We start from the raw sequence: 18,597 nt of genomic DNA on the forward strand, positions 1-18,597 counted from the left end.
CAGGCCATCAGATCCATTACCGTCTGGCTAAACTATTTTAGGTAAAATAACTGAAAACAGAAACTATAACAACCATAAAATACGCAGCAGTAACCGTCCGAAGCGACCAAAGTGAAACAACTACACAAAACTACTTGTAGAAATACCAGAAGCTAGGGTGGGATTCTTTCTAAGCGGAATCACTGGCTTACGAAACAGTCGGTCGACTAATTCTTCAGTGCTGTAGTCATTTTGTGACTCTTATAAGATTGGATTAATAGATAACTATGTCCACTAACAGTTGTTTCCTCACTTCGCTGTGTACGAGGGGGAGACCAAAAAAAAATCGGGGAATTCGTCATAACGTCTTTATTTCTTAATATTTTTACACCAAATTTTGATCACCTTTAAAGTAATCTCCATTGACCACAACGTACTTCTTGAAACGATCCTTCCATTATTCAAAACGGTTTTCAAATTCACTTATCGGGATGTTCTTTATGCCTTCCAGCGATTTTTGTTTTACCTCCTCTGTAGTGGCAAAACGCGTTCCTTTTATGTCCCTTTTGAATCTGTGGAACATAAAGAAATCACAGGAAGCTATATCCGGTGAGTGTGGGGGTGGGAGAAGGGGTGGACATCGGTGTCATGCCGTTTTTGGTCACAAACTGGACAGGGCAGTGTGGGCGGGCGCATTGTCATGATGGAAGCGTGTGCGCCAAAGATCTGCCCTTTTCTTTCGGATACTCTCCCTTAATCTTTTCAAAACCTCCAAGTAGAGCTCCTGGTTGACAGTTTGACCCGGGAGAACAAACTCCGTGTGCACAACACCACTGCAATCAAAGAAATAAATGAGTATTGTCTTGATGTTTGACTTCACTTGGCAAGCTTTTTGGGGACAAGGAGATCCACTTGTCTTCCACTGGCTTGATTGGTGCTTTATTTCGGGGTCACATCCACAGCACCACGATTCATCACCAGTAATCACCTTGGAAAACAATTCAGGGTCCTCCATGAGCTGATTTTGATACTCAAAACATGCCTAAAGGGGACGCTCCCTTTACTCGTCTGTGAGGAGGCGGGGAACATATTTAACTGCAACCCTTCTCATGTGCAAATCTTCGGATAAAATACTCTGAATTGAACACCATGATATTCCAGACATCTCACAGAGTTGCTCAATGGTTCGGCGACGGTCTTCATGAACGAGGGCATTGATTTCGTCGACGTTTTAGTCACTTCTCGACGTTGAGGGACGTTCTGGACGGGGTTGGTCTTCAATTGACGTTTCTCCGTTTTTAAAAAGTGAAAACCACTCACAAACTCTGGTTTTACTCAGGCCAACATCTCCATAAACAGTCTTAAGCATTACAGTAGTCCCCGCGGTAGTTTCCAAACAGTAAACAAAATTTCAGAACCGCGCGTTGCTCTCGAAAATCTGCTATCACGTTCTCGCCGAAATGGAAAAAGTTGTTCTACTAAAAAAAACTCTCACGGGCGAACCGACGCACTCACAGCGACACGACTTAGTACACTGACCACTGACTCCGGCAGGGTGACCGTAACGGACACCTGGTCGAATAATCGATTCCCCCACTCTCCCTCCCCCGTTACTTTTGGATCCTCCCTGGCATTACTGTGGGCCGGTCTGTGTGCTCACGACTGGTGGATGGACTGTGCAGGCAAAGCTTCTCAGCTAAAATGTCCTTGTTTCTACTTCATTGGTGAGCTGCAGATCTGTTGTTTTTAATTACCAATTGCTTTCTGTAATGGTTCTGTTAATTTTTTTATTGCACTCGCATTTAGCGTTATATTGTTAATAAAACCTTTTTTGGTGCTACACGTTATTTTAAAATGTGTAAGCACAGTCACCAACATTTTCATATCTGTTTGCACAAAATTCTGCAGGCAAGATTTTGCACGCTAATTAAAAAGAATATGTCTGCTGAAGTCATGTGAACTAACGTGATAAGAGTGCAGGAACGTCATTCGTCACTGCACGGCAGTATAACTCGTTTCCTCAAAGTGTCAACAGGTATGTCGCAATAATGTTGATGGTACTCAAAATCTTTAACTTCATAAGGAAACTAGAAAGGCCAGTTACTATGGCTGTAAATCTTCTCTCTACACAGGGTGAAGCAAAGTTCGTGCACTCGGACTTCGCAGCGCGATCCCTCAGATATAAGGGGACTTCAAAAAGAAACGAGCCAGAAGCGAAATTACAGAAACCAGTACCTGTATGTTAGAAGTATTGACCCTGGCTTCTGAGACACTTGTCCCACTGTGACATAAGGCGCTCAATGGCTATCTCATAAAACTCCCAGGGCTGCGATCTTCACCGGTTCCGCACATACAGCTGGACGCCGTACTCCGAGATGAATCGTTTGCCTCTCAGAGCCTTTTTAAGAGGACCAAAAATGGCCCCCTTCTGACTCATTTCCTACAGCATGGGATAACAGTGAATGCCCAGCGTTACTAGCAATCCTTGACCACCCTTCGCCAAGAGATCAAATCAAAACGACCAGGCAATCTCACCTGTGGGGTCATTCTGCTGAACGACAGTGCAAAGCCTCATACGGTCAACAGAGCCGCGGCAGAGGTTCTCGGCCACCCTCCATAGTCCAGACCTTCCTCACTGTGCTTACGTCATTTTTGGTCCCCTTAAAACGGCCCTTAGCGGCAAACGATTCACCTCGGACGACGACGTCCAGCAGTACGTGTGGAACTGCTTAACATCGCAGCCCCAGTTATTTTGCGAGACAGCCATTCACCGCCTTGCAGTGGGACAAGTGTCTCAACAGCCAGGGTCAATACTTCTTGCAGATTCTGGTTTCTGGAATTATGCCTCCGGCTCGTTTCTTTTTGAATGCTCTTTATACTAGCAAGCCAACGGCGTTGCCGCAGTGGTAACATCGGTTCCCGTCAGATCACCGAAGTTAAGCACTGTCGGGCTTGGCTAGCACTTGGATGTGTGACCACCCGGTCTGCCGAGCGTTGTTGGCAAGCGGGGTGCACTCAGCCCTTGTGAGACAAACTGAGGGGCTACTTGATTGAGAAGTAGCGGCTCCGGTCTCGTAAACTGACATACGGCCGGGAGAGCGGTGTGCTGACCACATGCCCCTCCATATCCGCATCCCATGACGCCTGTGGGCTGAGGATGACACGGTGGCCAGTCGGCACCTTTGAGCCTTCGTGACCTGTGCGGGAGGAGAGTTTTTTATATTAGCAATACAAAAGTTTCTATTACAAAATTGCATCCAGAGCATATTTCCGGCAGTAAACGAATGTTAAAGATAGGAAATGCGGAAACACTGAAATCAAATGTATGGGAACTACCTCTGGCAGCATATAGGAGTTGTGTCGTGCAGTTGGTGCAATTGATGGCGTTTTGGGAGCAGCACGCAAGAAGTCGAAGATTCGATTCTGGGTCGAGGCCTATTTGTTTTTACTCTCCAATTTCGTTCTGCTATCAATACTGTAGTATACACCGTTTCTTAAGCCACAGGTATGCGAAATTTACATAGTACAGTATTTTCTAACGGTGAACTTAATGAAAACGTGACCAGACATTTCAGAAATACACAGTTGAAAAATGACCAGTCGTAGGGCAGAATCGCTACAAGAAAACAACATCGATTTCGAGATGATAAAGATGATTGCACTAAATATCTATTAGTTATTTATGCTACATGCAGTACGTCCACTCAGATGAGGCACGTTAACAACCACGGACAATAGTACTTTCCATATCAATGACCGAAGACGTTTGCACGTTTACATAAAGTACAACGTCCTCAGAGCAGATGCTCAAAGCGATCCCCCTTCACGTCCAAACACTGCGCGACACGCTGGATCGCACAGTTCTGGACTCTTCGCAACATGGGTGCATCCACAGATATGAGAGCAGTGTTAACTCGAACTATCAGTTTTGCCAAATATGTCGGCGGAGTAGAATGCAAGTGCTCCTTCAAAAAAATGGTTCAAATGGCTCTGAACACTATGGGACTTAACATCTACGGTCATCAGTCCCCTAGAACTTAGAACTACTTAAACCTAACTAATCTAAGGACATCACACAACACCCAGTCCTCACGAGGTAGAGAAAATCCCTGACCCCGCCGGGAATCGAACCCGGGAACCCGGGCGCGGGAAGCGAGAAAGCTACCGCACGACCACGAGCTGCTGTGTCCGCCGCTCGTGGTCTCGCGGTAGCGTTCTCGCTTCCCGAGCACGGTGTCCCGGGTTCGATTCCCGGCGGGGTCAGGGATTTTCACCTGCCTTGAGATGACTGGGTGTTTGTGTTGTCCTCATCATTTCATCATCATCCAGGAAAGTGGCGAAATTGGACTGAGCAAAGGTTGGGAAATTGTACGGGCGCTGATAACCACGCAGTTGAGCGCCCCACAAACCAAACATCATCATCATCATCACCACGAGCTGCGGACAAGCAAGTGCTCCTTCAAGTATTCTCACAGGTAAACGCGAAGGCCATAAAACTAGACACCCCCCCCCCCCAGCCGACATATTTCCTTGGAAATGTTCTGTCTAAATACCATCGCATATTAATTCAAAAGTGTGGAGGTGCACCATCATGTTGGAACCATAAACTCTGTCGAACATGAAGTGGAACATCTTCCATTATGTTAGGCAAATAGTGTGAGAGGAATGCATGATACCTTTGTGCATTCACCTGGTCAAGCAACAAGTAGGAACTCAAACTCCTGTCTTCCAATATTCTGGCCCAGACGTTGATGTCAAAGCGACTTTGATATCCACAGTCGCTGGTGATATGCGGGTTAATGTTACACCAATGGCGGGCATTGTGCATATTCAAGACGCCCTCATTTGTGAACGCTGCATCATCTGACCATATTACATGGTTTATGAAGTCGTCGTTAGCTTCTTGTTGTTGGAACCATTCGCAGAATTGCATCCGCAGACAGCGGTCTGCAGCATGCAGGTGCTGGGTTAAAGAATAATGTTAGGGATGCAACCTATGCTCGTGCAGCATGTCAACGGCCGTGTGTAGTGACACACCTAGTTGCCTGGGGTTTTTAGTGTGTGATGTTCAGAATAGCTTCCTCAGTAGCTGCAGAACGGCGAGGCCGTGGACCACGTCTGTCACGCGATGGTGGAAGTAGACAACCCGCTTCCTGAGAACGAAGCTCCAGACGACGGAACACATTTTCATCTCGATGACGTCGACTAGGATACCTAAGGAAGCCTGTCACGGGTAGCAATACTAGCCCGGTTATCAGATGCACCAATGACCAGAAGCATATCCACGTAGTTATCGTTTGTGTATGCCATTCATCTGCCACACTGTTTTAGAATAACACGAGAAGAATATTCGATACGTGTACGAATGCACATGGAATCTGTCAGGGCGTGTTACTCCGCTAGCAGAAATTCCCTGTTTGGTGAACAGCGCATGTACTTTAAATACGTCATTAGTTGCAGCGGGCTGCTCCAACTAACGCGCATCACCTGTGCTTGCAGCTTTTGTTCTCCATGATTCATCCCGACACTGCTAACTGTGGCATGTTAGTTTTAGAATTACGCTGTTGCCTTGCCGGTAATGGACGTGATATTTTCACATTTCCGACGATTATTCTAATAGTAATACCAATAAAAGTAATGCATGGAGCCTCTTACTAAACAGTATGCGCTTAGTAGACTCGGTGTTGCAACACATAACTAGAGGTTTGGATGGTGATAATACATACAAATGCTAACCGAGTTCGTAAATTATTCGCAAAACACATTGCTTGCGCTACAGGTGACGTAAGGGCCTAACGAAATGTAATTGACCTGAACATGGCAAGAATAATAGTTGGTACTAATCGATGGAATGAGTGGAGAAGGATACGCAGAAAACCGGTCTGGAATCTAGTAGCTGCAGTGCTGTGAAACAATTCGCCTCCACGACGTGCAAAAGGCATCTTCAAAAGTTGACCAACGAGAAAGACTGCACTTCCATTTCTGTGCTCATAGTACGTAAGTGCAAATGTTTTGTAGAAGACCCACTGTAACGCTGTATGACTATTAAGACGGCAAATGCTGTACCACACAGACTACATTTAGCAAATAAAAACAAATACGCTTCGACACAGAGGCGAACCCTCCACCTTCTGCATGGTAATCCAAAAGCCCATGTACTGCACAGCACAACATCTATTTGTTGACAGAGATAATCACAGTACATGTGATTAAAGTGTTGTCATACTGCCAACTTTCAACGTCCATTTACTGCAGGAAATATGCTTAGAAGGAAATTTTGTGAGACATTTTCGAATTTCTTGTCTGCGAAGAATCTCGCTGCGAAGTCCGCGAACTTTTCTTCAAACTTCATACAAATTGAAGTCGCTTCCTCGCGTCCGTCTGTACACGCTGACTAATCTCAGGAACTGCTGTAGGGATTTTGATCCAGTTTTAACTAATACATACACTGATCCACGAGGACGGTTTTCGTATATAATGTATATACATTTCGTATAAATTGCCTGAATTATGATGAATTAAAGTTCAGTTGTAAAACTGATGCCATTGTCACCTAGTGAACAGCCGTCTTAACTCGAGGTGGTAGCAGTGCCTTAGGACGCAGCAAGCGCTATCTGATTTAGATTTGGTGTGGTGGTCTACCGGTAGAGCATACGACTAGAAACTGGAAGTTTGTGGGATCAAATCCGGACTGGGTCACTTTTTCCACTTCCTCTTTTAACTCAGCATTTACCTCTCAAGGATGTGGAAATACGCATTTCGAAATAAGAGTAAAATTGTCTGCCAGTTTCTGCTTCCTTGAAAAAGGCACACGCAATTCGACTCTCAATTCACTGTAAATTTTTCGAACCATGAGCAGTCAGTTACTCAGCTTTGAGGTATCTTAATGAGTATGACCAATAACGAAGAGACAACCACCTCATCATCAGGTTGACATGCAAGACTTACGATTTGAAATAATCAAATAATTTTAACCAACAGTTTCGCTGCAATCGTTTGAGAACACCTGCATGGCGAAAACGCATACGAATCCAAAATATATGGGGCTTTTAATTTTTTATGTTACATGTGAAAAGTTTTCCGAAAAACTGCTTCAGCAACTTCGCGTCGTTTACATACAGTACGCTCTTTCAACAGCACGGCAAATGACATAGCTTTTAGGTCTGCCTTCCTTGATTCAGACCTAGGTGTGGACACGATTCTTTGCGTGACACGGCGAAGAAGTCTGCAATGTAGAGTTCACAACAAAGAAGTATGGCAATGAGTCTCAACAATGCATCACAGAGAGTACTAGGCTTCACAAGAGGAATGATGTGACATGAGACAAACGTGTGTTACATGATTACTTCTTCTATTTTTTTCAGCTGTGTCACCTAAGCCAGACTCAGATACGTATTGAATCACTCACGCACGCACACACCCGTCATTTGCATACGATATTTATATTGATTTTAAACTTATTACTTCCATCACGACGTCTTCGCATCATTGCCATGAGATGTCACTCCAAACACCATTTCAGTAAGGAATACATAACATTCATCCCTCCGGGTAATTTTCCTGCCATACGCTGCTTAAAGCGCATTAGTTCTGTGAAAGTGATGACATTCAGTTACTGAATGTTGTTCTCTGAAATTTATTCATAACTCTAGAAGTTGCCGCAAACAAATACGCTATGCCACACAAGTCCTCTGGCTGTACATACTTAATGCTACCTACCAATGCAAAGAACGGCTGGATCGCTAGTCTCTCTCTCTCTCTCTCTCTCTCTCTCTCTATATATATATATATATATATATATATATATATATATATATATATATATATATATACGCAATTTGGGTGCATACATCCTCAGAAATCAGTACCCAGAACAACCACCCCTGGCCGTAATAACGGCCTTGATACGCCTGGGCATTGAGTCAAACAGAACTTGAATGGCGTGTACAGGTACAGCTGCCCATGCAGCTTCAACACGATACCACACTTCATCAAGAGTAGTGGCTGGCGTATTGTGACGAGCCAGTTGCTCGGCCACCATTGACCAGACTTTTCAATTGGTGAGAGAGGAGAATGTGCTGACCAGGTGAGCAGTCGAACATTTTCTGTCTCCAGAAAGGCCCAAATAGTTCCTGCAAAATGTGGTCGTGCAGTATGCTGCTGAAATGTAGGATTTCGCAGGGATCGAATGAAGGGTAGAGCTACGGGTCGTAACACATCTGAAATGTAACGCCCACTATTGAAAGTGCCGTCAATGCGAACAAGAGGTGACCGAGACATGTAACCAATGGCACCCCATACCATCACGGCGCGTGGTACGCCAGTATGGCGATGACGAATACACGCTTCTAATGTGCGTTCACCGCGATGTCGCGAAACACGGATGCGACCATAATGATGCTGTAAACAGAACCTGGATTCACTCGAAAAAATGACGTTTTGCCATTCATGCACCCACGTTCGTCGTTGAGTACACCATCGCTGGCGCTCCTGTCTGCGATGCAACGTCATTCCCAGACTGCTGTACGTGCCCCAAGGAAGAGAGTTGGGCATGTGACGTCACCGCTCTCTGTATTGCTGCAGCAGGGGAAGAGGCGCGAGGGCTGCAGCAATTCAGGAAAGAGAGGAAACACATCTGGTGGTTGTAACACAACTGACTCTCGGATATTGTCAATATAATGGTCACAGTTTATAAAAAAAATTACATTTCAGCTCTATTCCTTGAGAAAATGTATAAACATTCTAGTTTAATATGAAGGACAGCCGTGTTATAACATAAGTAGAACACAATATAATAACATTTTCACTACAATTTCGGAGAGAGCTGTACAGAACAACAACGTGCACTTTTCCGACGTTTTCTGATTCGTTTTCCTTCAACTAGTTTATCAATGTTAGGACGTAATGTTTGGGATTTTTAATAACAGACTGCTCGCTAGTCTGTGATCGGCATTTGGACTTTGCTAATTTCGTAATAGAAAAGAACTCTTCGCATACGTTTGTCGAACCGAAAGTACATAATATCCATGCAGCAAGTGCATCCAACCTCGGAAATCTGGTTTGGGCAACATTCTTGTTGAAATCAGCCAGGTCTTCCTTGTGGATTTGTTTGCCCTTCAACAAATCGTCATATTGTGAATGTAACAGTTCCATTTTGTACCTGGTAGGCACGTTGCTGATAACCGCAAAATACGGCGTTGCAAAATGCTGAAACGTAGTAGACAATGTGTCTACATCTTGAAACGTGGAGTCGAACTGGTTAACCGAGCGTGCTAGCGCAGTGGTTAGCTCACTGGATTATCATTCCGAAGGACAACAGTTCACATCCGGGTCCGGTCATTCTGATGTAGAGCACAGCCGCGATCTTACTCCATCCCTCGCCAATCCGAAGCTGTGCTCAGTCTCTAAAGAGCTCGTTGTGGACCGGGCGTTAAACGTAGATCCTCTCCTCCTCCTCGAACTGGTTAGAAGGATTTTGCACGATTCGCACATACTGTTCAGAGAGACTAATATCTGGAGTACGCACGTGCGATGACTTCGTAAAATTCACAGTTTCCAGCCAGTAGCCGATTCGTACAAAAATCCAATGCCATTTCGAAAGTTTCGATTCTATAGTACATACCTGTTATGATGAGGCCCTTACCTTGGAGTGAGGTATTTATGTCATTCAAGTGATCTGTTAAATAAGCAAGAAAAGCTAAGTCACAAATCCAAGTTTTTTTATTGCAACTGAGAAACAGGCTGATTTTGGTTAGTCATGAATAATAGTATCTCTTCTCTAAAATAATCGATCTAACACGTTACCGCAGCTCAACTAGCGAACATTACAATGGTAAGGGAGATCACCATACTGACTGCCACATTCTTCAATAAAAGTTTGTTTGTCTACGTCTAAGCTTCTTGACCGGCTGGAAATTGTAATTTGTGCCATAGTATCCATAACATTATGAACTTTAATGTACTTGTTGCAAAGATTTTCTAGATAAATAATGCAGTGGATTACAGTGAGATCATGCGTAGCGCCCAGAAACACGTTTCATATATTCATTCATCCATGTTATTTATCTAAAAATGACTCCTGCCATTGACGGAGCCCATTTGTTGCGACAGGAACAATCTTAACTCACACCAACGTTTTCAACAGCTCTTTCAACACCTTTGAAAATGTCCCTCTCCGTGGTGTTGCCCTTAAGGGGAACTAAATCCAGCGAATCATCTGTGATGTCCAACTTGCCATAGACACCTGTGATAAAAGAGCTAATTGCACTCTGTATGGTATGTCACCTCTCTCATCGACAGCTGAGTAATAATGGAAGGATTTACACGCCACAACACCTAGTTCCTCTAGGACCTCTGCACCCATTCCCTGAATATTTTACGTAATTGTCTTAGAAGACAAACTTACTTTTTCAAAGTATTCTACAAAATTTCTTCAGAGGCCATCACTATTACTTCTTTCTCAAAGTCTACGTCAGTAAAGGGTCTTACTTATTTCGCTACACGAAGAGCTGTTCTGTAGCTCAGACGGACAGACGCTTCGCTACTTTAATAGTCCTCCACATCAGCATGTTGCTTTAATTCCAATATTACTGCGTCGTGTTCTTCTTGAAATTTTTCATACTCATTTGCGTGACACACAAAATAATGAAATAATGACGTAACTTACATTTCTTACTACTGTGTACTTCTTCGTTACTCGTTAAACAATTTGCAACTTCACTTCATCGCACAAAAAGAAAGATTTTCCCAAACAGACAGAAAGACAGGCTGCTCCGTTTTACTTGCGCTAACCATGTTACTGTCATCGAGAGCGCTACAGCTGACTGAACCCTCCAGCTCCATACGCACTGCGCCGTTTCTGCAGGCAACACTGCAGTACACAGCTCCCCTCTGACGTCACACGAACTGACTATAGTGCTCTTCGCTCCAACATGTCACTCCGCCTGAAGCTTTCCTCTATTCTTGGGTCTGCTTTTACTACACTACGTTCATTCTACAGAATAATTCCCTTTCCTATCCGCACGATTTGCAGAACTATATACCCATAGACGACCCATGACGCAAGAATATTAGTCAGAGTAATCTAACGTAACGTAAACTAAGCCAACCACAATGTCTGGAGCCTCTGCCCTTATGTCTTGGACCCCAAAACCTAATTCCCCAAGCTCTCAAGTCGCAACCAAAACTCCTAAGACCCTGACCTGAACTACAAAAACATCGGTCCCTACTCCTAAGAACACATATCTCATAAACACCCCTTACAATCATAAAAGAATACCCACCAAAAATAACCTTCTGCTTCAGCCTTTCAGGCAATTGCCAATATTTGCGCCAGGACCCCGTCAAGGTGTTACTGCATATTCTTTGCTTTTATTCGCGAAACACTTAGTCGTAGATGACTACGTCTAATGCAAAATGTCTGTGACACAAAAGCAGTCATTCTGTTTACTTATTAACATATATTTATCACTCCTATCTGCGATACATCCAGAACTACTTTTGTATACGACAGGCACGAAAGAGCCAACCTGCTGCAACAAAATTTTAGTTATACCATGTTTCGACACCGACTATGAGTGCCCTCATCAGAAAATTGCGACTACCTAAAGAAATTGTAATAAACATTAACATAGACACAACTGCAGAATAGGCAATTTCTGTTCCGAACAGATTTATAAGAAGACTGTACACACTTGTAGTAACTGACGAACTAATTTAAGAGTAATAACGCTTTCGTCACAAAAAACTTCATTAAGAAGTTATTATTGCCGACGGGAGGTCCTAGCCACACGACATTTCCATTTTTTTATTAAAACCACTTGAAATTAAGAACATTAAAACTGCCATAAAGCTGGTAACTGCCAGTGAAACTATACCTATGTGGCGTAGCACGGTACACGCCGCTAAGGATTGCGAGAGACAAGTCACTACTGGAGGTGATACCAGACTAAGAGGCTCACATGTGGAAGATGCCACAACGTAGACACAACATAAGCGGCGCATCTAATAATAACCTAAAGTAACAGCTGTCCAATTAATTAGCACGTAAGTGTTCATCTCAAGTATCAGTCGCCTGTATTACACAAAATGAAAAACGATACAGAACAACGCTACATCAAATATTATGTACATTTTTAAACGAAACGATTGTAATGTTATAAATGAGAGACAGAGAAGAAAATTATATTTTAAAGTCTACTCTAGAAAAAAGGGGGATCATCTTTATTCATTCTAAATAATGTCTCTCTACAAATAAATAAAATTATTGTGTAATTGCGACTGTTCATTAAGAATGAAACCGTCATTAAAGGAAAGCTGTTTGGAACTTTCTAACTCTTCAAGAATATTAAGTCTAAAGACTTTCCTCTCTGTGTGCAGGATACAGACGTCATGAACTTCTTTGGGGCTATGACTTGTTATTAATAAATGATCGGTAAATGACGAATTGTGTATTTTGGCATCATTTTTTCCCTAAAAGGTATTCTTTTATGTAATAGAAACTCTTTGTCCTATATGGCACAGCTAAATTTATAGTTTTTTTTCAGGATAAAATCGAGTAATCAGTTGCAAATAAAATTTTATTATGCTTTGCCAGTTGCGATAAATTAATTTGTTGTCTTTAGAAGCGTAAAAAATTACATTACAGCAACTTACTTAGTATTGTTTTAGCAGATGTCAATATCTTTTTCATATAATCAAAATGCCATGGGATGTCCAGAAATGTACATATCGTACTCGTTTGTGATTATTTTAAACCCTGACTGACAATGTATGTACTCGTTGTGCTAGCAACAAGGAACATTGAAGTAGGCTGTTTAGGTTTTTATGTTGGTAACTCCACGTAGCGCTCTGTATGGAAATCACTGACTGTGCTGTGTGCAGTCTGTGGCTGGTTTTCATTGTTGGAATATTCGCTTTGTAGTGTTGGGCAGTTGGATGTGCACAACGCATAGCGTTGCGCAGTTGGAGGTGAGCCGCTAGCAGTGGTGGATGTGGGAAGAGCGATGGCAGGCTTTTGAGAGCGGACGATCTGGACGTGTGTCAGTCAGAAAAACGAAATTTGTAAGACTGCATGTCATGAACTGATATATACATATTATAACTTTTGAACACTATTAAGGTAAATACATTGCTTGATCTCTATCATAATCTTTCACTTGCTAACTATGCCTATCAGTAGTTAGTGCCTTCAGTAGTTAGAATCTTTTATTTTGCTGGTAGTATTGGCGCTCGCTATATTGCAGTAGTTCTAGTAACGAAGATTTTTGTGAGGTAAGTGATTCGTGAAAGGTATAGGTTATTGTCAGTCACGGCCATTCTTTTGTAGGGATTATTGAAAGTCAGATTGCGTTGCGCTAAAAATATTGTGTGTCAGTTTAATGATGATCAGAATAAGTAAAGAGAAAAATGTCTGCGTACATTCAGTTTTGCTCAGCTGTTTGAAAATCAAATAACGTAAGAGGTTTACCAGTACAGTAATTCATGAATTTTTCTATGGGGATGTTTCAATATATATAAAAAATATAACCACGATATATAAAGAAATTATATACTGTCTACGAGTTCCCTCCACACATGTATAATACATTTGAAGAAACATGATACATAGTTCTAATATATGAAAGGAATGGGCTAATTTGTTTGCAACTGATGACTGAATTTTATCCTGAAAGAATGATATTACAGTTGCTGAAAATTACACCCATGAATAAAACAATAATTTTATAGTCACGTGACTTCTGTAAGGGAGAATGTGCAGATTTCAAATTATTAATGAGTGTATTTCTAAGCTATTATTAGTAGAAAATGCTACAGTACAGTCATATTTGTTTTGGAGGAGACGTTGATCCTATAAGACACAGATCCTAAATATAGAATAGAGAAAAAATTTCTTTTCGTTGTGTTTGTTATCAGCAGAAGTGCCAAGAGTGGTAATTCTGTATTTGGTTTTATTTTTGAAAATATTATCTACTATGGTTGGCTCATATCCATTATTGACCACAATTAATTTCAGATTCAAGATTTTCACCAGAGCTATGAATGGAAGAATGACAAAAGTTTTTTGTGAGAATGAGGATGTGTTGAACAAGACGACAGTATTTGAATAGTGCAGGTTTCTTTGCGAAAAATATGAAAGATATTTTATCGGTTATTGTTAATGTTAAACCCAGATAATTTAACTCACAGAAGGCGCTTTCGAGCTTACATAAGAAAGTAATTTTTTCTTAGAACTCGTTGAAAATTTTGAACAGGCGATCAGCTGCATTATTAGGTCCTATCTAAATATCCAAAATGTCGTCTACATATTTGGAGTGTTAAAGAACAGGTAATTGTCACCTACAGAATCTTTCTTTTAAATTTTCTTCTGAGGAATTTATGAATATACTGCAAGTATACCCCCATTGCAAGACCATCGGATTGCGGATACAACTGTCCACTGAAAACAAAACAATTATATTTTACTACAAGTTGAAATAAATTCATGTGAATAATTATTTTAAATGACGTAAGATTTTTTGAATTCTCATGAAAAAACTTTGCTATATCGTGTTAAGCTCTATTCATGCCATTTGATATCAGGAAAAGTGGATGATCTATTTTGTCGACTTTAAACCGAAAAAGTAATTTTGGAGATTGAGGATTCATGTTAGTTAACTGTCTCTTACGAAAGTGTATAAGTAAAAATTTTGCATTCTAATATTGTATCTAATTTCTCTTTGCAAATTGGAATAGGGTCCTCGAGTAGCTCGAAAATATTATCTTCCTCAAAAAACTGTTTAGCTTCCATTATGTACTCTTGTCTGCTAGCAATAACTAAGGCATTGCCTTTATCGGATTTCGTTATTAACGCTTAATTTTTTTGTGCTTAACGTTAATGGATTTAATTAATATTTTATTACAATAAACTGTATTTTAAAAATAAGCTAAATTTTTCCTTACAAGATTGCAGATCATGAGAACGGCAACAATTTTCCATTTTTATGCAATCGGGGCCAGTTTTAAGATCCACAATCGAGTTTCGTAACATTTTGGTCAGACAAATTAGGCGTACTTTAAACTATTTTACAATAATGAAATTTAATCTTACGTGAAATTTGTCAGTTTCATTTTAAAATTCTGTCATAAAATTTGTAATCCTTTTTTTTTTTGGAACATTGGTATAAAATACTTTTTTACAGGCAGAAGACAAAAAACCTTACTTAATTTCTTTTCGTGCATATTGAGAATAATCTGCTTACAGTTTTCGAAGATGTCGTTGATATGATTCCAAAATTCATCAGTTTGGACACTGTAATGTACACCATTCGTTATTCCATTGCATTTGGTAAACATCCTTAATATAGTGGCAATTCTACCTAGATTTGAAGGTGTTTTATTCATTAATTGTATGCTCAAATACCCTCTGATCCATTCACAGCTATGCTAGATCAAAGGAAATCTCCTCTGTTTCTATACATTCAGACGGGTAACATCTCCAGCGTCCCGTCGGCTTCATACTCATTCTTTCATCGGACAATTAGGACTGAGAAATGAGGAAGTCGCGTGCATGCACCGAGATTTACTGGAGACGTTTTTATTAGGGCCTGTAAAATTTGTGCGTGCAAAAGTAACCTCGAATTGCACTGATTTGATAAGAGCACGCAAGACCTGCTCGGTGGCCTCTGATAGTTGGCATATCTCTGTGTATGATGGTAATGAAGGCGGAACAGTTTAATTCGCCTGCATGTAAACCATATAGTTCATATCTTATTTTGACTCTACAACACGCTTCGGCACAAGCTCGAATATTAAGAAAACATTCAGTGAAAAGTTTACAAACACTAAAATCCTAAAACTCTACAGAACATAAAAACCTTCAGTAAAGCATTCAACAACAAGGTGTTTGGTTTAGGAGCACATGGAATGGGAAATGTTTTCAGCACCTGTAACCGGATTCTCTTGTGCGTGACTCAGATCGTCGTCTTCAGAGTCTAGAGTGCGCCGCATCCGTGGAGCACGGAGACAAACGTCTTAGTTGCGCATGTACACGTTTCTCGCAGCCGTTCTTGTGGTGAGACGAAAATGGTGTTACGTCACAATTACAACAGGGACTGATGACGATATGCATATCGTGAAGCTTGTGGCGTAGGAGACGTAGGTGTGGTGAGTGGCTGCGTGTTGTGCAGACGTAAATACTTTTCATCGTCATGTATATTTATTAACAGAACAACATCGCTAATCAGAGCGTATCAGGTAAAACGGCAAAAGGAGGAAATACTAGGTACTTACGCTCAACTCTAACGAAAAAACTGTGAACATTATATCTTACATTAACAGTCGACTTGACAAAATCTTGATACTTTAAATAAATATTGCTTTAACAAGAAAATGAAAGCACGATGTAAATGAACAAGCCTACAACTAATTAACTTATCAAACTGGTAAAGAACAATAGTAAAACAGAAGTTGATGGAACAAGTACAGGACGCTGTTTCCTAATTAAAATGGGCCTCCTTACAAAATGTAAGAATCTACACCTACAGTCTCCTCTGGCATCCAATTTGTATGTCCCATGTGCCTCATGTTTTCCCTTTGCATATCTTATTCTTTCTAAGCTCCTCGCACATTGAAAGTTTAAAACATGCTGGGCGTCCTTGATCTGGCGCCCCCACAGCTGTAGCCCGGGATCCTTGCATCAGTAGAAAAACAGCCTTCGGTTCCAGAGAGTAGCTGACCGATTCCTGGTTTTCAGCATCAACATTTTTGTGCTCTGCGCATTGTGCTCCCCTCGGTGCTCTTGGGCTTTCTCAGGCCGGATAGACATCCCAAGCTGCAGAAAAATACTACAAGCACCCACCACTGTACAAATTAAAGGAAACGGTGCAACCTAGTTTTAACTGTGTGCGTACTTCATTAATCGTTAATACTAATTTATGGTTTATTAATAAGGTTACAGAGCAGTTTTGGGAAATAGAATGGTTCACCAAAGCAAAGAGCACTAGACCAACAGACTCCATATAAGGAAAGTTAACCAGTTACACATAACGTGACCAGTAATATAAGATTGCCGGCCGCCGTGACCGAGCGGTTGAAGGCGCTTCACTCTGGAACCGCGCGACCGCTACGGTCGTAGGTTCGAATCCTGCCTCGGGCATGGTTGTGTGTGGTGTCCTTAGGTTAGTTAGGTTTAAGTAGTTCTGAGTTCTAGGGGACTAATGACCTCAGATTTTAAGTCCCATAATGCTCAGAGCCATTTTGTTTGGGTGTGATTCACGTTTAAGCTCGCAATATAAGATTGCGACACAAGGGTCTAATTTAACAGGGATCCTTCCACAACTGCAACGTATTTCCGGCAAGGACAACTTGATCCTCCAGTGGAACCGCTTTTAAGACAATAGTAAACAGGAAAACACTGAACCTTGCAACTGGTTGCGAGCTTAAACGTGAATCACACCCAAACAAAATGGCTCTAAGCACTATGGGACTTAACATCTGAGGTCATCAGTCCCCTAGACTTAGAACTACTTAAACCTAACTAAGCTAAGGACACCACACACAACCATGCCCGAGGCAGGATTCGAACCTGCGACCGTAGCAACAGCGCAGTTCCGGACTGAAGCGCCTAGAACAGCTCGGCCACAGCTGCCGGCCACACCCAAACCTCAGACGACTACACAGACAATGTTTTCGAAATCACCACCGACAGGACACTCGTCTTGTGCACCACCAATCAAGAGCACACTCTACAGGTAGTATTCACTGTGTACAGCTACCACAATCTTCACTGGAGCCAAGACGTCAGGCACCATCCACCCACTCTGACCACCAACAACTATCTGCATGTTGATAACGTGTTGCTGCTAGCCACTATCTCAGACCCGCACACCACACCACGCTGCCCCACTGCTGGCCACGCAGACTGGCAGCTCCATCCCTACTGCTCACACTGCTGTCTCTGTTGCTTCTTGATAGTCCTTTCTCATTGGTCGCCAGAGGCTGGCTGCTGCTACAGCCCTTAAAACAACTATGACCGTCTGGAGCTCCATATATACGGGGCCACTACCACAAGTTGCCAGAAGAACTGCTCACACTGCTGCCCCTGTTGTTTCCTTATAGTCCTTTCTCATTGCTCCACCAGAGACTGGCTGCTGCTACGGTCCCCAAAACAACTATGGCCATCTGGTGCTCCATGTATATGGGGCCACTACCACAAGTTGCCAGAAGCACTGCTCACACTGTTGCCTCTGTTGTTTCTTGATAGTTCTTTCTCATTGTTCCACCATATACTGGCTGCTGCTACAGTCTCCAAAACAACTATGGCCGTCTGGTGCTCCATATATACGGGACCACTACCACATGTTGCCAGAAGCACCTCTCACACTGCTGCCTCTGTTGTTTCTTGATAGTTCTTCCTCATTGTTAAGCCAGAGTTTGGCTGCTGCTACAGTTTCCAAAACAACCACGACCGTCTGGTGCTCCTTATATACGGGGCCACTACCACAAGTTGCCAGAAGCCTACTGGCACTCGTTTCCAAGGCCATGCTACCAGACTCCACAGCCTTGTTGCTGTCTGACCAACTGCCAGCCTGCCAGTCACCTCCGCCTGTCCCACGCTCCTTACATACGAGGCAACCCACC

At 42.2% G+C, this 18,597-nt stretch overlaps 1 pseudogene; it reads left to right on the forward strand.

Moving 5' to 3' along the window:
* The first annotated feature begins 2,864 nt into the window (after positions 1-2,864).
* LOC126163647 (5S ribosomal RNA) lies at positions 2,865-2,982 on the forward strand (annotated as a pseudogene).
* The last annotated feature ends 15,615 nt before the right edge of the window (positions 2,983-18,597 follow it).

The sequence above is a fragment of the Schistocerca cancellata genome, chromosome 2 (genome assembly GCF_023864275.1).
Source record: "Schistocerca cancellata isolate TAMUIC-IGC-003103 chromosome 2, iqSchCanc2.1, whole genome shotgun sequence".
Taxonomy (NCBI): domain Eukaryota; kingdom Metazoa; phylum Arthropoda; class Insecta; order Orthoptera; family Acrididae; genus Schistocerca; species Schistocerca cancellata.